Raw genomic sequence first — 18219 nt, forward strand, 5'->3', positions numbered from 1 at the left:
TTATACATCAAAGGACGATGGCATCATATTTTTATCCAGTGAGAAATTGCTTGAAACTTGAGCCTCATGAGAAATTTGCCCTTTCAGTAATTTTAATTTTTAAATAAATACCTGCCTGCTAAGAAAACATTGTAGAAAATTGCATGAAGAAGGAAATAAAATTCCTCACAAAGTTAACAAGCAAAGCAGGTAGCAAGCACTTTTAAATAACATAATGAAGACGTGAAAAAAACTCATTTACAATGTAAGATTTGAAAACTGGAGAAAACCTAGACATCTCTTTAGTAGGAAGGCAACCATAAAGAGATGAACACAGAACAGAATGTGTGGGACAACAGAAGGAACTTTGTCTTGCTATCCTTAAAGTGAGCAATTCTCCATACTGCCCTGTCCCATCCTGAGACTTGTTATAGGTATGAATCTGTATCTGGGTGAACTCATCTATCAAGCCTATCAACAAATTTTAGGTTAACTACTGACCTCAGAGGATGTATTTTAATAAGTCTTATTCAGCAAGCAGCACCTACAATTGTACAGCTTTTACTCTTGATTCTGAGTCATATTTTTAAAATTTTATTTATTAATGCATTTATATTTTGCCTTTTCTCAAAATTAGTTTGTGCTGGCCAAGTCAAGAAAACTGTTGCTTAATTTTGGCTCTGCTACAGACAAGAGCCTTTGGGCAATTCAGTCAAACTTTACTGGACTCTGTTTCCACATCTAAAAATTAAGAAATAAAGTAAGATGATGCATGAAATCTCCTCTTGCACTTCTTTATGCAATGCTTTTTTTGTTTGTTTTTGTTTAGCAAGAATGACCAAAAAACAATGCTTGTTGTGAATAAAGTTTCAGATTAATAAAGAGCCTATATAAGTGAAAAATAATAATAATATAAATGTCAAACAATAATTATCCCTGAGATCCAGTACTTTACTACCAGTGTTGACATTGGTAGGATAGTGATTGACAGAAGCACAACTGCCACAATTAAGGCAATAATGAGAGTGACTTAAAAGAAGCAGAGCTAAGTAATCACAATATGAATAAGCAATAACTAAGTGGTGGCAAGCTATTTAAAAGTCAAAGCTATAAGGCAAGAATGAATTTATGGTATCCAAGAATAGGAAGGATCAGATCAGATAGATCACTCAGTCATGTCCAACTCTTTGTGACCCCATGAATCACAGCACACCAGGCCTCCCTGTCCATCACCAACTACCAGAGTTCTCTCAGACTCACATCCATCGAGTCAGTGATGCCATCCAGCCATCTCATCCTCTGTCGTCCCCTTCTCCTCCTGCCCACAATCCCTCCCAGCATCAGAGTCTTTTCCAATGATTCAAGTCTTCACGTGAGGTGGCCAAAGTACTGGAGTTTCAGCTTTAGCATCATTCCTTCCAAAGAAATCCCAGGGCTGATCTCCTTCAGAATGGACTGATTGGATCTCCTTGCAGTCCAAGGGACTCTCAAGAGTCTTCTCCAACACCACAGTTCAAAAGCATCAATTCTTCGGCACTCAGCCTTCTTCACAGTCCAACTCTCACATCCATATATGACCACAGGGAAAACCATAGCCTTGACTAGACGAAGCTTTGTTGGCAAAGTAATGTCTCTGCTTTTGAATATGCTATCTAGGTTGGTCATAACTTTCCTTCCAAGGAGTAAGCATCTTTTAATTTCATGGCTGCAGTCACCATCTGCAGTGATTTTGGAGCCCCCCAAAATAAAGCCTGACACTGTTTCCACTGTTTCCCCATCTATTTCCCATGAAGTGATGGGACCGTATGCCATGATCTTGGTCTTCTGAATGTTGAGCTTTAAGCCAACTTTTTCACTCTCCACTTTCACTTTCATCAAGAGGCTTTTGAGTTCCTCTTCACCTTCTGCCATAAGGGTGGTGTCATCTGCATATCTGAGGTTATTGATATTTCTCCTGGCAATCTTGATTCCAGCTTGTGTTTCTTCCAGTCCAGCGTTTCTCATGATGTACTCTGCATATAAGTTAAATAAACAGGGTGACAATATACAGTCTTGATGTACTCCTTTTCCTATTTGGAACCAGCCTGTTGTTCCATGTCCAGTTCTAACTGTTGCTTCCTGACCTGCATACAAATTTCTCAAGAGGCAGATCAGGTGGTCTGGTATTCCCATTTCTTTCAGAATTTTCCACAGTTTATTGTGATCCACACAGTCAAAGGCTTTGGCATAGTCAATAAAGCAGAAATAGATGTTTTTCTGGCACTCTATTGCTTTTTCCATGATCCAGCAGATGTTGGCAATTTGATCTCTGGTTCCTCTGCCTTTTCTAAAACCAGCTTGAACATCAGGAAGTTCATGGTTCACATATTGTTGAAGCCTGGCTTGGAGACTTTTGAGCATTACTTTACTAGCATGTGAGATGAGTGCAACTGTGCAGTAGTTTGAGCATTCTTTGGCATTGCCTTTCTTTGGGATTGGAATGAAAACTGACCTTTTGCAGTCCTGTGGCCACTGCTGAGTTTTCCAAATTTGCTGGCATATTGAGTGCAGCACTTTCACAGCATCATCTTTCAGGATTTGAAATAGCTCAACTGGAATTCTATCACCTCCACAAGCTTGGTTCGTAGTGATGCCTTCTAAGGCCCACTTGACTTCACATTCCACGATATCTGGCTCTAGATGAGTGATTACACCATCGTGATTATCTGGGTCGTGAAGAACTTTTTTGTACAGTTCTGTGTATTCTTGCCATCTCTTCTTAATATCTTCTGCTTCTGTTAGGTCCATACCATTTCTGTTCTTTATCAAGCCCATCTTTGCATCAAATGTTCCTTTGGTATCTCTGATTTTCTTGAAGAGATCTCTAGTCTTTCCCATTCTGTTGTTTTCCTCTATTTCTTTGCATTGATCGCTGAAGAAGGTTTTCTTATCTCTTCTTGCTATGCTTTGGAACTCTGCATTCAGATGTTTATATCTTTCCTTTTCTCCTTTGCTTTTCGCTTCTCTTCTTTTCACAGCTGTTTGTAAGGCTCCCCAGACACCATTTTGCTTTTTCGCATTTCTTTTCCATGGGGATGGTCTTGATCCCTGTCCCTGTACAATGTCACGAACTTCATTCCATAGTTCATCAGGCACTCTATCTATCAGATCTATGCCCTTAAATCTATTTCTCACTTCCACTGTATAATCATAAGGGATTTGATTTGGGTCATACCTGAATGGTCTAGTGGTTTTCCCTACTTTCTTCAATTTAAATCTGAATTTGGCAATAAGGAGTTCATGGTCTGAGCCACAGTCAGCTCCAGCAGGGCATAATGAATAGAAATTTAGCATGTTGATGTATGGTAAAACCAATAAAATATTGTAAAGTAATTAACCTCCAATTAAAATAGATAAATTTATATTAAAAATGTAGACTAAATAATATAAAATCTCCATAATAAAATAAAATACTAGACTGTGGAGAAGTCAGAATTGTGCAAATTGCTTCATACTCTTTTGCAGGCTGAGACCACTGGAGAAACTTGCAAGATTCCACAAGTTAATTTGTCCTCGAGTAGGACTCTCCTTGCTAATATGCTTCCTTATCTCCATCAGAGCTTCAGTAGATCCCTAATGAGGGACCATAGCTGTTAATCTGGGATTGTAGTTAGGCTCTCCCTGAGGCTAACAATTCCAATGCTCCCACAATGACTGGACTGTTCTGATTATTTTAGCTGATTGCCCCTCTGCCCTTCCCCAGTCCTACAAAACACAACTTTGGGCTTCAGTTTGCGTGACTGCCTGCCACTGGGACTCCAGCCGGTGGGAATGAAGATGGTGAGGAGTGGAGGAATGAAAAGGAAGCAAACACATTACTTTTTCTTAATGTAATTAATATAAATTTTCTTAATACATCATGAGAACTGCCGGGCTGGATAAAGCACAAGCTGGCATCAAGATTGCCGGCAGAAACGTAAATAACCTCAGATATGCAGATGACACCACCCTTATGGCAGAAAGTGAAGAAGAACTAAAGAGCCCCTTGATGAAAGTGAAAGAGGAGAGTGAAAGGGTTGGCTTAAAGCTCAACATTCAGAAAACAAAGATCATGGCATCTGATCCCATCACTTCATGGCAAATAGATGGAGAAACAGTGTAAACAGTGGCAGACTTTATTTATTTATTTATTTTTGGCTCCAAAAGTACTGCAGCCATGAAATAAGAAGACGTTTGCTTCTTGGAAGAAAAGTTATGACCAACTTAGACAGCATATTAAAAAGCAGATATTGCTTCGCCAACAAAGGCCCATCTAGTCAAGACTATGGTTTTTCCAGTAGTCATGTATGGATGTGAGAGTTGGACTATAAAGAAAGCTGAGCACTGAAGAATTGATGCTTTTGAACTGTGGTGTTGGAGAAGACTCTTGAGAGTCCCTTGAACTGCAAGGAGATCCAACCAGTCCATTCTAAAGGAAATCAGTCCTGAATGTTCATCGGAAGGACTGATGTTGAAGCTGAAACTCCAATACTTTGGCCACTTAATGCAGCTGTTTCATTTGAAAAGACCCTGATGCTGGGAAGGATTGAAGGTAGGAGGAGACAGGGACAACAGAGGATGTGATGGTTGGATGGCATCACTGACTCAATGGACATGAGTTTGAGTAAACTCTTGGAGTTAGAGTGATGGACAGGGAGGCCTGGAGTGCTGCAGTCCATGGGGTCACAAAGAGTTGGACTTGACTGAGTGACTGAACTGAACTGAACTCTTAATATAATTATAATTAATTCCTCAAAATATAATTCTGTGTAATAACTAACCTTGAAGATGGAAATATTCTCTGCAGACTTTGAGGATGACAACCATATCAGCCTTGTCTACTTTAGATAAACAGAGTTGAAGAAGTATAGATTAAGAAGACATTTATTGGATGATCTTTGTGAGAATTCTCATAATGGGGTCTTTTTGCATGTTATCAATTTTTACATGTACTGTGATGTTAATTCCTGTCATATCTTTTGTGTTTTTCACTTCAAAAAAACAGAGTTAGACAATGTTATTAAAGGCAGTTTAGTCAAGCTCTTGAATCTTTGTCTTAAATATGTCATGCATGTGTGTGTGTGCTCAGTCATGTCCAACTCTTTGTGATGCTATGAACAGTAGTAACCTGCCAGGCTCCTCTGTCCATGGGATTCTCCAAGCAGTAATACTGGGATGGGTTACTGTTTCCTCCTCTAGGGAATCTTTCCCACCCAGGGATCAAACCATTGTCTCCAAAGTCTCCTGGATTGACAGGCAGATTCTTAACCTTGGAGCCACCTGGGAAGCCCAAATAATAAGTAATTCATTCAATTCAGCAAAATATAATTAATTTCATGAGATTTGGTTAGATCACTATTTGGCAAGATTGGATAAAATGCCATCTTTGGTGGAAGTTTTTACAGTTCATTTAATTGTTTTGGCATCTTGTAAGGCTAAATGGTTTAAATCAATGACTGCATTCTGTATTAAAAGTATGTAATTGCAACAGATATTAGATCAATATTCATATTCCTTCATGTTATTTTCCAGATCTTTTGGGGAATTAGTCATATGGTTTGAAAAAATGGGTTTCTCTGGTAGCTCAGTTGGTAAAGAATCTGCCTGCAATGCAGGAGACCCCTTGCATTTCAATTTCTGGGTCAGAAAGATCCCCTAGAGAAGGGATAATCTACCCATTCCAGTATTCTTGGGCTTCCTTGGTGGATCAGATTGTAAAGAATCCACCTGCAATTTGGAAGACCTGGGTTCGATACCTAGGTGGGAAGATCTCCTGGAGGAGGGCATGACAACACACTCCAATATTCCTGCCTGGAGAATCTCCATGGACAGAGGAACCTGGAGGGCTACAATCCACGTGGTCACAAAGAGTCAGACAAGACTGTGTGGATAAGCACAGCACAGCACTGGAAGAAATAGCCCCCTTTTAAAACCATTTATTGGAAGATCAAACAAAACCACATGAAGTGAATGTATGGTGAAACTAATTAGTCAAGAAATAAAACTTTGTCAGTCACTCTAGAAGCTCCCTTCCTGTGATCCATCCTAGATTTTACCTTTTTTCATCCCCATACATAAATGGTATCCTGACTTTTATAATAATCGCTTTCATGTGTGCCTGCATATGTCTGTGTGCGTGTGTGTCTGTGTATATTAAATCCAGGCATGCACTCATAGACACCGTACTTTAACTTTTCCATTTAAAAATTTCAATCTAATATATCCTTAGGTCTCCATCTGATCCTTTATCTACAGGGTGTTATATCAGTACAGTTTTCCACAACCTCTGTAGTTTACTGATTTATTATTACAGTTGTTGTTTAGGCACAAAGTCACGTTCGACTCTTTGCTGACCCCATGAACTGTGCCATTCAGGTTTCTGTGTCCATAGGGTTTCCCATGCAAGAATACTGGAGTGGGTTGCCATTTCCTTCTCCAGGAGACCTTTCTGATGCAGGGATTGAACCCTCATCTCCTGCTTTGGCAGGTGGATTCTTTACCACTGAGCCAGGTGGGAAGCCTCTACTACAGTATATACCAGAACACACACACACTCTCTCTCTCCTCCCTTGTTCAGAATATGACTATTTTGTGAAAATCTGAGCCCTGTTTCACTTCTGTTTTCCTCCTTTTCTGTGAACATTCTCTTTCTTCTATCTCCGTGACCCCTAACATGCTAAATTTTGAATCCACTCTGAGTAGGGTTTCCTCAGTGTTAAGTCCTATTCTGGAAAGGAGGTGACAAAGCAAGTTTTTAAGCTTCATAAAAGCTAGCAGACGTCTTTTCATCATATGGCCTTATCTTGGGTCCCCTGCACTCATCTGCTGTTGGAGTGGGGGAAGTTCCTCCCTTTTCAGTTGTCTTTCTCAAATTGACCAGGGATGCTTTCCAGTAAAGATATGTTGCTATTTTTGGTTTCTTCCATTTCAGGTCAATCAAGCTGCTTGTTTGATTTCCTGTTTTTTACCCATACAAATGTTAATAACTTTCAGGTCTTATAGCTGAGAATCTGCTTGAATTTTGATACCCTTTTCCCTAGTTTTGTTATTTATGCTGTCCATGGAATTTTGTTTCCCTTTTCTATTTTTGTAGAAATTTACAATCTGTGTTGCCACAACTGACACCTTCTACAATCCACCAATATTGGTTCTTTAAGCTTGTATACCCTTTCAATTCTTCCAGTGCTTACTGTTTTAGTACTGTATCACATACAGACATTTGGTTGTATGAATTGTGTCAGATAATTATCTTTCTTCCCATAGTTACTGAATATATTGTCCACTTAATTATGAAGTCTTAGCATCAAAATAAACAGGGAAGCTGACACTGTTGCACAAAGGACAATAGAATCTGGCTTAAATTTGGGAAACCATTTCTTGAATGCAATATAATAGGCATGTAAGTATAATTTGTGCTTTGTGGAATTTTTTTCAAAAATAAACATACAGAAACAGATGAGAGTTTTCAGCAGTGTTCATAATAGATATTTAGAATAATTTCTATGGTCATCACTAGGAGACTAAATGACGATAGATAGCTATACTCAATACATAAGGGAAACAGCTCTACAATTATTATTTTTCCATAATTCTTAAACCAGAATGATATTTTTAAAAGCTTTCAGTTCAGTCACTCAGTGTGTCAGACTCTTTGTGACCACATGGACTGCAGCATGCCAGGCTTCCCTGTCCATCACCAAACTCTAAGCTTGCTCAAAGTCATGTCCATCCATTTGGTGATGCCATCCAACCATCTCAACTTGTGTCATCCTGTTCTCCTCCTGCCCTCAATCTTTCCCGCCATCAGGGGCTTTTCCAATGAGTCAGTTCTTTGCATCAGGTGGTCAATGTATTGGTGTTTCAGTTTCAGCATCAGTCCTTCCAGTGAATATTCAGGACTGATTTCTTTCAGGATTGACTGGTTTGATCTCCTTGCAGTCCAAGAGATTCTCAAGAGTCTTCTCCAACACCACAGTTCAAAAGCATCGATTCTTCAATGCTCAGTTTCTTTATAGGCCAATTCTCACATCCATACATGACTACTGGAAAAACCATAGCCTTGACTAGATGGACCTTTGTTGGCAAAGTAATATCTCTGCTTTTTAATATGCTGTCTAGGTTGGTCATAGCTTTTCTTCCAAAGAGCAAGTGTCTTCTAATTTCAAGACTGTGGTCACCTACTGCAGTGATTTTGGAGACCAAAAAAAACAAAGTCTGCCACTGTTTCCATTATTTCCCCATCTATTCTTCATGAAGTGATAGGACTGGATAGGATGATGTTAATTTTCTGAATGTTGAGTTTTAAGCCAACTTTTTCACTGTCCTCTTTCACTTTCATCAAGAGGCTCTTTAGTTTTTCTTTGGTTTCTGCTATAGGGTGGTGTCATCTGAGCATCTGACGTTATTGATATTTCTCCTGGAAATCTTGATTCGTGCTTGTGCTTCATCCAGCCTGGCATCTCACATGATATACTCTGCATATAAGTTAAATAAGTGGGGTGGCAATATACAGCCTTGATGTACACCTTTCCCTATTTGGATCCAGTCTGTTGTTCCATGTCCAGTTCTGATTCTTGACCTGCATATAGATTTTTAAGGAGGTAGGTAAGGTGGTCTAGTATTCCCATCTCTTGAAGAATTTTCCAGTTTGTTGTGATCCACACAGTCAAAGGCTTTGACGTAGTCAATAAAGCAGAAATAGATGTTTTTCAGGAACTCTCTTGCTTTTTTGATGATCCAACGGATGTTGACAATTTGAACTCTGGCTCCTCTACCCTTTCTAAATCTGACTTGAACATCTGGAAGTTCATGGTTTACATACTGTTGAAGCTTGGTTTGGAGAATTTTGAGCATTACTTTGCTAGTGTGTTAGATGAGTGCAATTGTGTGGTAGTTTGAACATTCTTTGGCATTGCTTTTCTTTGGGATTGGAATGAAAATTGACCTTTTTCAGTCCTGTGGCCACTGCTGAGTTTTCCAAATTTGTTGACAGATTGAGTGCATCACTTTCACAGCATCATCTTTTAGGATTTGAAATAACTCAACTGGAAATCCATCACCTCCACTAGCTTTGTTGGTAGAGATGCTTCCTAAGGCCCATTTTATTTTGCATTCCAGGATGTCTGACTCTAGGTGAGTGATCACACCATCGTCATTATCTGTGTCATGAAGATCTTTTTTGTATAGCTTCTGTGTATTCTTGCCACCTCTTCTTAATATCTTCTGCTTCTGTTAGGTCCATACTCTTTCTGTCCTTTATTGTGCCCATGTTTACATGATATGTTCCCTTGGTATCTCTAATTTTCTTGAAGAGATCTCTAGTCTTTCCCATTCTATTGTTTTCCTCTATTCTTGGCATTGATCACTGAGGAAGGCTTTCTATGTCTCTGTGCTATTCTTTGAAACTCAGCATTCAAATGGGTATATCTTTTGTTTTTTTCCTTTGCCTTTAGCTTCTCTTCTTTTCTCAGCTCTTTGTAAGGCCTCCTCAGACAACTATTTTGACTTTTCCATTTCTTTTTCATGGGGATGGTTTGATCACTGCCTCCTATAACAATGTCACGAACCTCCGTCCATAGTTCTTCAGGCACTCTCTCTATCAGACCTAATCCCCGAATCTATTTGTCACTTCCACTGTATAATTGTAAGGGATTTGATTTAGGTCATACCTGAATAGTATAGTGGCTTTCTCTACTTTCTTTAAGTCTGAATTTGGCAATAAGGTGTTCATGATCTGAGCCACAGCTAGCTCTCAGTCTTGTTTTTGCTAACTCTATAGTACTTCTCCATCTTTCGCTGCAAAGACTGTAATCAATCTGATTTTGGTATTGACTATCTGGTGATGTCCATGTGTTGAGTCATCTCTTGTGTTGTTGGAAGAATGTGTCTGCCATGACGAGTACATTCTCTTGGCAAAACTCTGTCAGCCTTTGTCCTGTTTCATTTTGCACTCCAAGGCCAAATTTGCCTGTTACTGAAGGTATATCTTGACTTCCTACTTTTGCATTCCAGTCCGCTATCAAGAAAAGGACATCTTTTTTGGGTGTTAGCTCTAGAAGGACTTGTAGGTCTTCATAGAACATTCAGCTTCAGCTTCTTTGGCATTTTTGGTTTGAGCATAGACTTGGATTACTGTGATATTGAATGGTTTGCCTTGGAAACGAACAGAGATCATTCTATTGGTTTTGAGATTGTACCCAGGTATTGCATTTTTGACTCTTTCGTTGACTATAATGGCTACTCCATTTCTCCTAAGGGATTTTTACCCACAGTAATAGATATAATGATCATCTGAGTTAAATTTGCCCATTCCAGCATATTTTAGTTCACTGATTCCTAAAACGTCGATATTCACTCTTGCCATCTCCTGTTTGACCACTTCCAATTTACTTTGATTCATGGACCTAACATTCCAGGTTCCTATGCAATATTATTCTTTACAGCATCAGACTTTCCTTCCATCACCAGTCACATCCACAACTGGGCATTGTTTTCGCTTTGGCTCCATCCATTCATTCTTTCTGGTGTTATTTCTCCACTCTCCTCCAGTAGCATATTGGGCACCTCCCAACCTGACAAATTCATCTTTCAGTGTCATATCTTTTTGGCTTTTCATAATGTTCATGGGGTTCTCAAGGCAGAAATGCTGAAGTGGTTTGCCATTGCCTTCTCCAGTGGACCATGTTTTGTCAGAACTCTACACCATGACCTGTCCATCTTGGGTGGCCCTACATGATGTGGCTCATAGTTTAATTGAGTTAGACAAGGCTGTGGTCCATATGATCAGTTTGATTAGTTTTCCATGATTGTGGTTTTCAATCTCTCTGCCCTCTGTCTGATAAGGATAAGAGGCATATGGAAGCTTCCTGATGGGAAGAACTGCCTGAGGGGGAAACTGCATCTTGTTCTGATTGGTGGGGCCATGCTCAGTAAAACTTGAACCTAATTTTCTATTGTTGGGAGTGTCTGTGTCTCCTCTCTGTTGTTTTACCTGAGACCAAACTATGGTGGAAGTAATGAAGATAATGTCAGCCTCCTTCAAAAGGCACCTTGCATGCACTGCCTCACTCAGTGTCCCCAACCCTGTAGCAGGCCACCACTGACCTGTGCCTCTGCCGGAGACTCCTGGACACTCACAGGTAAGTCTGGGTCAATCTCTTGTGGGATCACTGCTCCTTTCTCCTGGGTCCTGGTGTGCACAAGGTTTCGTTTGAGCCCTCCGATCATCTCTGACCAATATGGGGTTTGATTTTTCTAAACATGATTTTGCCCTTCATACCATCTTGCTGGGGCTTCTCCTTTCTTCTTGGATGTGGGGTATCTTTTTTTGGTGGGATCCAATATTCTCCTGTCAATAGTTGTTCAGCAATGAGTTGTAATTTTGGAATTTTCACAGAAGAAGATGAGTTCATGCCCTTCTACTCCACCATTTAAGGGTAGATTTAAAAGCATTATGTATATATAAACATGGGCTTCCTAGGTGGCGCTAGTGGTAAAGAACCCACCTGCCAGTGCAGGAGATGGAAGAGACACAGGTTTGATCCCTGAGTCAGGAAGATACTGTAGAGGAGAATATGGCAACCCACTCCAGTCTTTTTGCCTGAAGAATTCCCATGGACAGAGGAGCCTGGTAGGCTACAGTCCATAAGGTCACAAAGAGATGGACACGGCTAGAGCAACTTAGCACACAAGCGCACACATATATGTATATACCAGAGAAGACTGAGGCAGGATGAGAAGGGGGTGACAGAGGATGAGACAGTTGGATAGCATCACTGACTCATGGACATAAGTTTGAGCAAGCTTTGGGAAATAGAGAAGGACAGGGAAGCCTGGCACGCTGCAGTCCAAGGGGTCACAGAGTTGGATACAACTTAGTGACTGAACAACAACAACTTATATATATGTTGGGGTTAATGGTGACTTCCATTATATATATAATGGCATCATTGCTTTCTGGTGATGAAATTTTATTGATTAAAATTTTTCTTAAAAATACTTTCTGTATGTCTTAATTCTTTGGCATGAGAGAGCATTACTTTTAAAGTCAAGGGAAAAATAAGCTGGAGAACAGAAAACTGATATTAAATACAGCCAACTTCACTATTTGTGAATATGCCTACTTGCTAAAATGTATTTGCAACCTGAAAATCAATATTCACCACACTTTTAGGTCTTTTGTAGACATGTGAAAGGTGATGAAAAATTGAGTTTTCTGAAAAGTATGATCCCAGCTGAGGTGCAACAAGGTGACACTCTGCTTTCTCATTTCATCTCACACTGTAATCAAATGTCCATTTTCTGGTATATTTAGTCTGGTCTATTTTTCTCATCTTGAGCTTTTTGTTGAGCACCTTGTTTTTTAGGCCCTAAGATAGTTCTCTAGGCTGTGATGTATCCTACACAGAAAACAAATATGTTAGTTAAGGTATAGTTCTTGTACTATTGGTTGTGAATTCAAAGTTAATGAGCCAATAATATATTTTTAAGATGTTTTTAAATAAAAATTTAATTTATTGAGCTGCTCATGCAGCTCAATACCAGAAAAATAAACGACCCAGTCAAAAAGTGGGCCAAAGGGCTAAACAGACATTTCTCCAAAGAAGACACACAGATGGCCAACAACCATATGAAAAGATGTTCAACATCACTCCTTATCAGAGAACTGCAAATCAAAACCACCATGAGGTACCATCTCATGTGGGTCAGAATGACTGCTATCAAAAATTCTACAAACAATAAATGCTGGAGAGGGTGTGGAAAAAAGGGAACCCTCTTACACTGTTGGTGGGAATGCAAACTAGTATAGCCACTATGGAGAACAGTGTGGAGATTCCTTAAAAAACTGGAACTAGAACTGCCTTATGATCCAGCAATCCCACTGCTGGGCATACACACTGAGGAAACCAGAAGGGAAAGAGACACGTGTACCCCAGTGTTCATCGCAGCACTGTTTATAATAGCCAGGACATGGAAGCAACCTAGATGTCCATCAGCAGATGAATGGATAAGAAAGCTGTGGTACATATACACAATGGAGTATTACTCAGCCATTAAAAAGAATACATTTGAATCAGTTCTAATGAGGTGGATGAAACTGGAGCCTATTATACAGAGTGAAGTAAGCCAGAAGGACAAACACCAATACAGTATACTAACGCATATATATGGAATTTAGAAAGATGGTAATGATAACCCTGTATACGAGACAGCAAAAGAGACACTGATGTATAGAACAGGCTTATGGACTCTGTGGGAGAGGGAGAGGGTGGTAAGATTTGGGAGAATGGCATTGAAACATGTGAAATGTCATGTATGAAACGAGATGCCAGTCCAGGTTCAATGCACGATGCTGGATGCTTGGGACTGGTGCACTGGGATGACCCAGAGGGATGGTATGGGGAGGGAGGAGGGAGGAGGGTTCAGGATGTATTTTCTTTTAAAAATTTAAAATAAATAAAAAAAAAATAAAAATAAAACCAGCTTGAACATCAAAAAAAAAAATAAAAATTCATATAAAACCATGTTATATATAAGTCAGTTGACAAAAATGTTGTGACTTGAGGCTTGTAGGAATAAAACTCTATTTCCCTAGTAGCAAGGGTTTGATATTTGTTAATTCATTGGTCACAGTAGCTTTATAGAACATAACTCTTAATACTATGAATCATGGAAATCAACTATACTGATTCATAAATTGCTATTTAGCTTTTCCAGAACTGTTTTCACTACTGTAAACTGGCTACAGTGGTACTTATCTCTTGCTATTGTTCTGAGTATTAAATGTTATTATATATGGGAGGCTCATGTTGTAGAGTTGACACTAGGCCCATCTAAGACTTAACTTACCCTCTTCCTGAGCTTCCTAACACTGTCATCATATTGAGGTTTTTTTTAACCCTACATGCTCACAGTCTAAGTAATAGCTGCCAATAACACATGTTGTCTTTGTTAGGACCTCTGAAGCCTCAGACGTAGAACTTCCAGTCTGTCAGATACTTTGAAAGTTATAGGACTTACTTATTTTGAATAAAGGTGATATAAAATATATTCTGGATTTAGGAAATCACTCTTGAGAGCTGTCTCTTAGTGAGAACGTGGCCAATAACTTTTTTTTTTTCCTGGTTAAAATTCTGCCATATTTTAAGTTTTGCATTTGCTGAGGATGACCTATTCTTTGTGGGCAGTTCTGAACCCTCAGTTTCAATGGAAGCAATTCTAGATAATGAGAAACAGATGTATCTCTGAGCAGAGAGAGGGAATATGACTCAACTCCTAATAATCCTTAAAGATGAGATTAGAACTAAAGCTAAAATAAAGTGCAATTTATTCCTTACTATTCCTTCATGGAGAAGGAAATGGCAATCACTCCAGTGTTCTTGCTGGGAGAACTCCATAGATGGAAGAGTCTGGCGGGCTACCATCCATGGGGTCACAAATAGTCAGACACAACTTAGTGACTCAACAACATTCCTTTGAGAACCTTTGTTAGAGACCAGCATCTGGTTGAACTCTTGGTAGCAACTGATTTCAGGAATTCAAAAGCTGGTGTGATTTGGGATTAAAGATTCTGGGGATAGTTTAGTAAGTGGCATAAAAGAAATATGATCAGAATTACATCCTACTTTATAAATTTTAATGCCTGAAAAATTATCTTTTAAAATTTATTCTTTTGCAAAGTGTCCTCAGCCAAGATCAATTGGGCACACATATATAATACCGTTTTCTTTTGGATCTAGGAATTTTCCCGAATTATTGCATGTTAAGATATATCTTTCCTTAGAGAAAAGCAAGGGATTAGAAAGTTTAACCATAACCTAGGGCGCAGCATATACACAGTGAGTTTGAACTCAGTACCAGCACACGGTGTTACAGCTTATTAAGACTCATATAGCTTTAAAACTTGCCAAGTTTTAAATAGATCATATGCTTAAGAAAAGTCCCCTTTCTTCTATTTATTTTCAAATATAATCATATAGATTTCAAATATAATACTATATTCTGTAGGACTTTTATTGTTGTAAACTCTGAAAGTTTTATTTTTGATCAGTCAAGATCTTAACCTCTGTTGAGATAGCTAATTCAGATTCTTCAGATGAAGAAAATAGGAAGTTAGAATTAAATATAAGGAAAGAGAATTACTTGGTACATGTAAAATGATGGACTGATCCATGGGAAACAAACGGTCTTGATATGAGATATATATGTGTATATGTATCGAGTAAGGGACTTCCATGATGTCTCAGACAGTAAAGAATCTGCCTGCAATGCAGGAGACCTGGGTTTGATCCCTGGGTGGGGAAGATCCTCTGGAGAAGGGAATGGCTACTCACTCCAGTATTTTTGTCTTGTCTGAAGAATTCCATGGACAGAGGAGCCTGGTGGGCTACAGTCCATGGGGTTGCAAAGAGTTGAATGTGACTAAGCAGCTAACACACACACATAGAACAAAGGAAAGAACTAACTTTTAGAGTAAGGGGACAGGTGAGATGGGAAACTGGTAGGAATCAAAAGGTGTGACACAGCAAAATGCATCATGAAACTATGAAATTGAATCTGGAACAGAGGAATGCAATAATAAAAAGTTAAATTTAGAATGCACCTTTAAGAAACTTTATTATAGTGAAGTGGTACCAACTGTTTTCCTATTTGGAATTCTGGCTAGGGTCATGCTAGAATGTTGGGATTTGTTTTCAGATGGAAGCTATTTGAAACTGCCATTGAATTGTAGCACTACTGGCTATTTTAGGCTTATCTATCAAGTCACTCAAAGCACATTATTTAGGACTGTTTTTGCAGAAATAATTTTAATTAGATTTTAGCAAGACAATCAGCTTTTAATTGTCACTTAAGAAATTCTTTCAAAAGTAATTGGTGAATCTGTCCTTTTACTGGACGGAAGTGCACCTAGCCAGAACTGTGAAGTCAGGATGTTTAACTAAGTCCTAGAGCAGTAGAACTGAGCTTCTCTGGTAGCTCAGTTGGTAAAGAATCCACCTGCAATGCAGGAGACCCCGGTTCAATTCCTGAGTTGGGAATATCCCTGGCAGAAGGGATCAGCTACTCACTCCAGTATTCTTGGGATTATCTGGTGGCTCAGATGGTGAACAATCCACATGCAATGTGAGGGACCTGGGTTTGATCCCTGGGTTAGGAAGATCCCCTGGAGAAAGGAACAGGGAACAGGTACCCATTCCAGTATTCTGGCTGGAGAATTCTATGCACAGAGGAGCCTGACAGGCTATACAGTCCCTCGGGTCTCAAAGAGTCAGACATGACTGAGTGACTTTCACTGCACTTCAGGGCAGAATAAATACAAAGTACATTCTTAATTCTAGGAGCAGTTGTCATTTATCATTAAATCAGAAGGATTTTTAATATATCTATTTTGGTGCAAACTCAGTATCAAGAGATTATATAAATGAAATAGAAGACAAAGTTGTGACTGCAATAAAGTTTACTACCATAGCTATTCTAAGACTTAAGGATGATGGACTTAAGCACACTAAGTAAGCAAGGTCACTCTGACCCTGAATCCTATTGAAACTATATTAAATGCCTGTCCAAGATTTACTATCATTCTCCAAGATTCTTTCTCTGTCTCTTTTAAAAAATTTTCTGTGTATTTCTGTTTCACATAGTAACTTCTGGTTAGCTTTCCAGTTTGCAGATTTCTCATTTCTTAATTTACAACATACTATTCTAGGTTTACCATGCCCTGTGTGTGAATTCTCCATGGACTATGACTCTTTTCATTATGATGATTCACTCTCTCTCTCCATTTTCATTCATGGAAGGATGTTGTGCTTGCATTTAAGGATATCCAGTGATAGTCATGGGGTTATCACAGATTCATAGAACAGATAAATTAAAATGTATTTTTAGCTATTTCTACATAATAACAGTAATGTAAAACTTTTTATTATAGAAAATCACAAGTAAAGAAAGGACAAAGAAGAATGATACTGAAATTTTAAAATACACTTTACTAGAACAGTTTTAGATTTACCAAAAACTTACAAAGATTGTACATAGACTGACATATGCCCCATACCCAGCTTCCCCTATCATTAACATCTTGCATTAGTATGGCACATTATTACAAGTAAGAAACTAATATTCACTCATTGTCATTAGTTGAAGTCCATGCTTAATTTGGATTTCATTAATTTTTGCTTAATGTCTCTTTTCTAGTCCATCTAGGATAATACACTACATTTAGTAATGATGTCTCCTCAAGCTGCTCTTGACTGTAACAGTTTTTCAAGCTTTCCTTGTTTTTATTGATTTTGACAATTGTGAAGAACACTGGTGAAAGCAATTGGTATTTGTCTAGTGTTGCTTCTGACAGGACTGGGGTTTGGGTTTTGGAGAAGAATATCAGAGGGGTCAAGTGTCATTTTCATTATATTATATAAGCATGTACCTTGTCAACATGACTAAAACTAATGGACTGGTTCCAAACTGGGAAAGGAGTACGTCAAGGCTGTATATTGACACCCTGCTTATTTAACTTGTATACAGAGTACATCATGCAAGATGCTGTGCTGGATGAAGTACAAGCAGGAATCAAAATATCAATTGACTAAGAAATTAATATCAATAACCTCAGATATGCAGATGACAGCAATCTTATGGCAGAAAACAAAGAGGAACTGAAGAAATTCTTGATGAAAGTGAAAGAGGAGAGTGAAAAAGCAGGTTTAAAACTCAACATTCATAAAACTAAAATCACAGCATTTTGTCTCATCACTTCATGGCAAATAGATGGGGAAACAGTGGACATAGTGAGAAACTTTATTTTCTTGGTCTCCAAAATCACTGCAGATGGTGACCGCAGCCATGAAATTAAAAGACACTTGCTCCTTGGAAGAAAAGCTATGACAATCTTAGACAGCATATTAAAAAGCAGAGGCATTACATTGCCAACAAAGGTCTGTCTAGTCAAAGCTCTGGTTTTTCCAGTGGTCATGTATGGATGTGAGAGTTGGACTATGAAGAAAGCTGAGTGCCGAAGAATTGACGCTTTTGAACTGTGGTATTGGAGAAGACTCTTGAGAGTCCCTTGGACTGCAAAGTAATCCAACCAGTCCATCCTAAAGGAAATCAGTCCTGAATATTCATTGGAAGGACTGATGCTGAAGCTGCAACTCCAGTACTTTGGCCACCTAATGAGAGGAGCTGATTCATTGGAAAAGATCCTGATGCTGGGAAAGATTGAAG

The sequence above is a fragment of the Bos indicus x Bos taurus genome, chromosome 15, assembly GCF_003369695.1.
Source record: "Bos indicus x Bos taurus breed Angus x Brahman F1 hybrid chromosome 15, Bos_hybrid_MaternalHap_v2.0, whole genome shotgun sequence".
In the NCBI taxonomy this organism is placed as follows: Eukaryota; Metazoa; Chordata; class Mammalia; order Artiodactyla; family Bovidae; genus Bos; species Bos indicus x Bos taurus.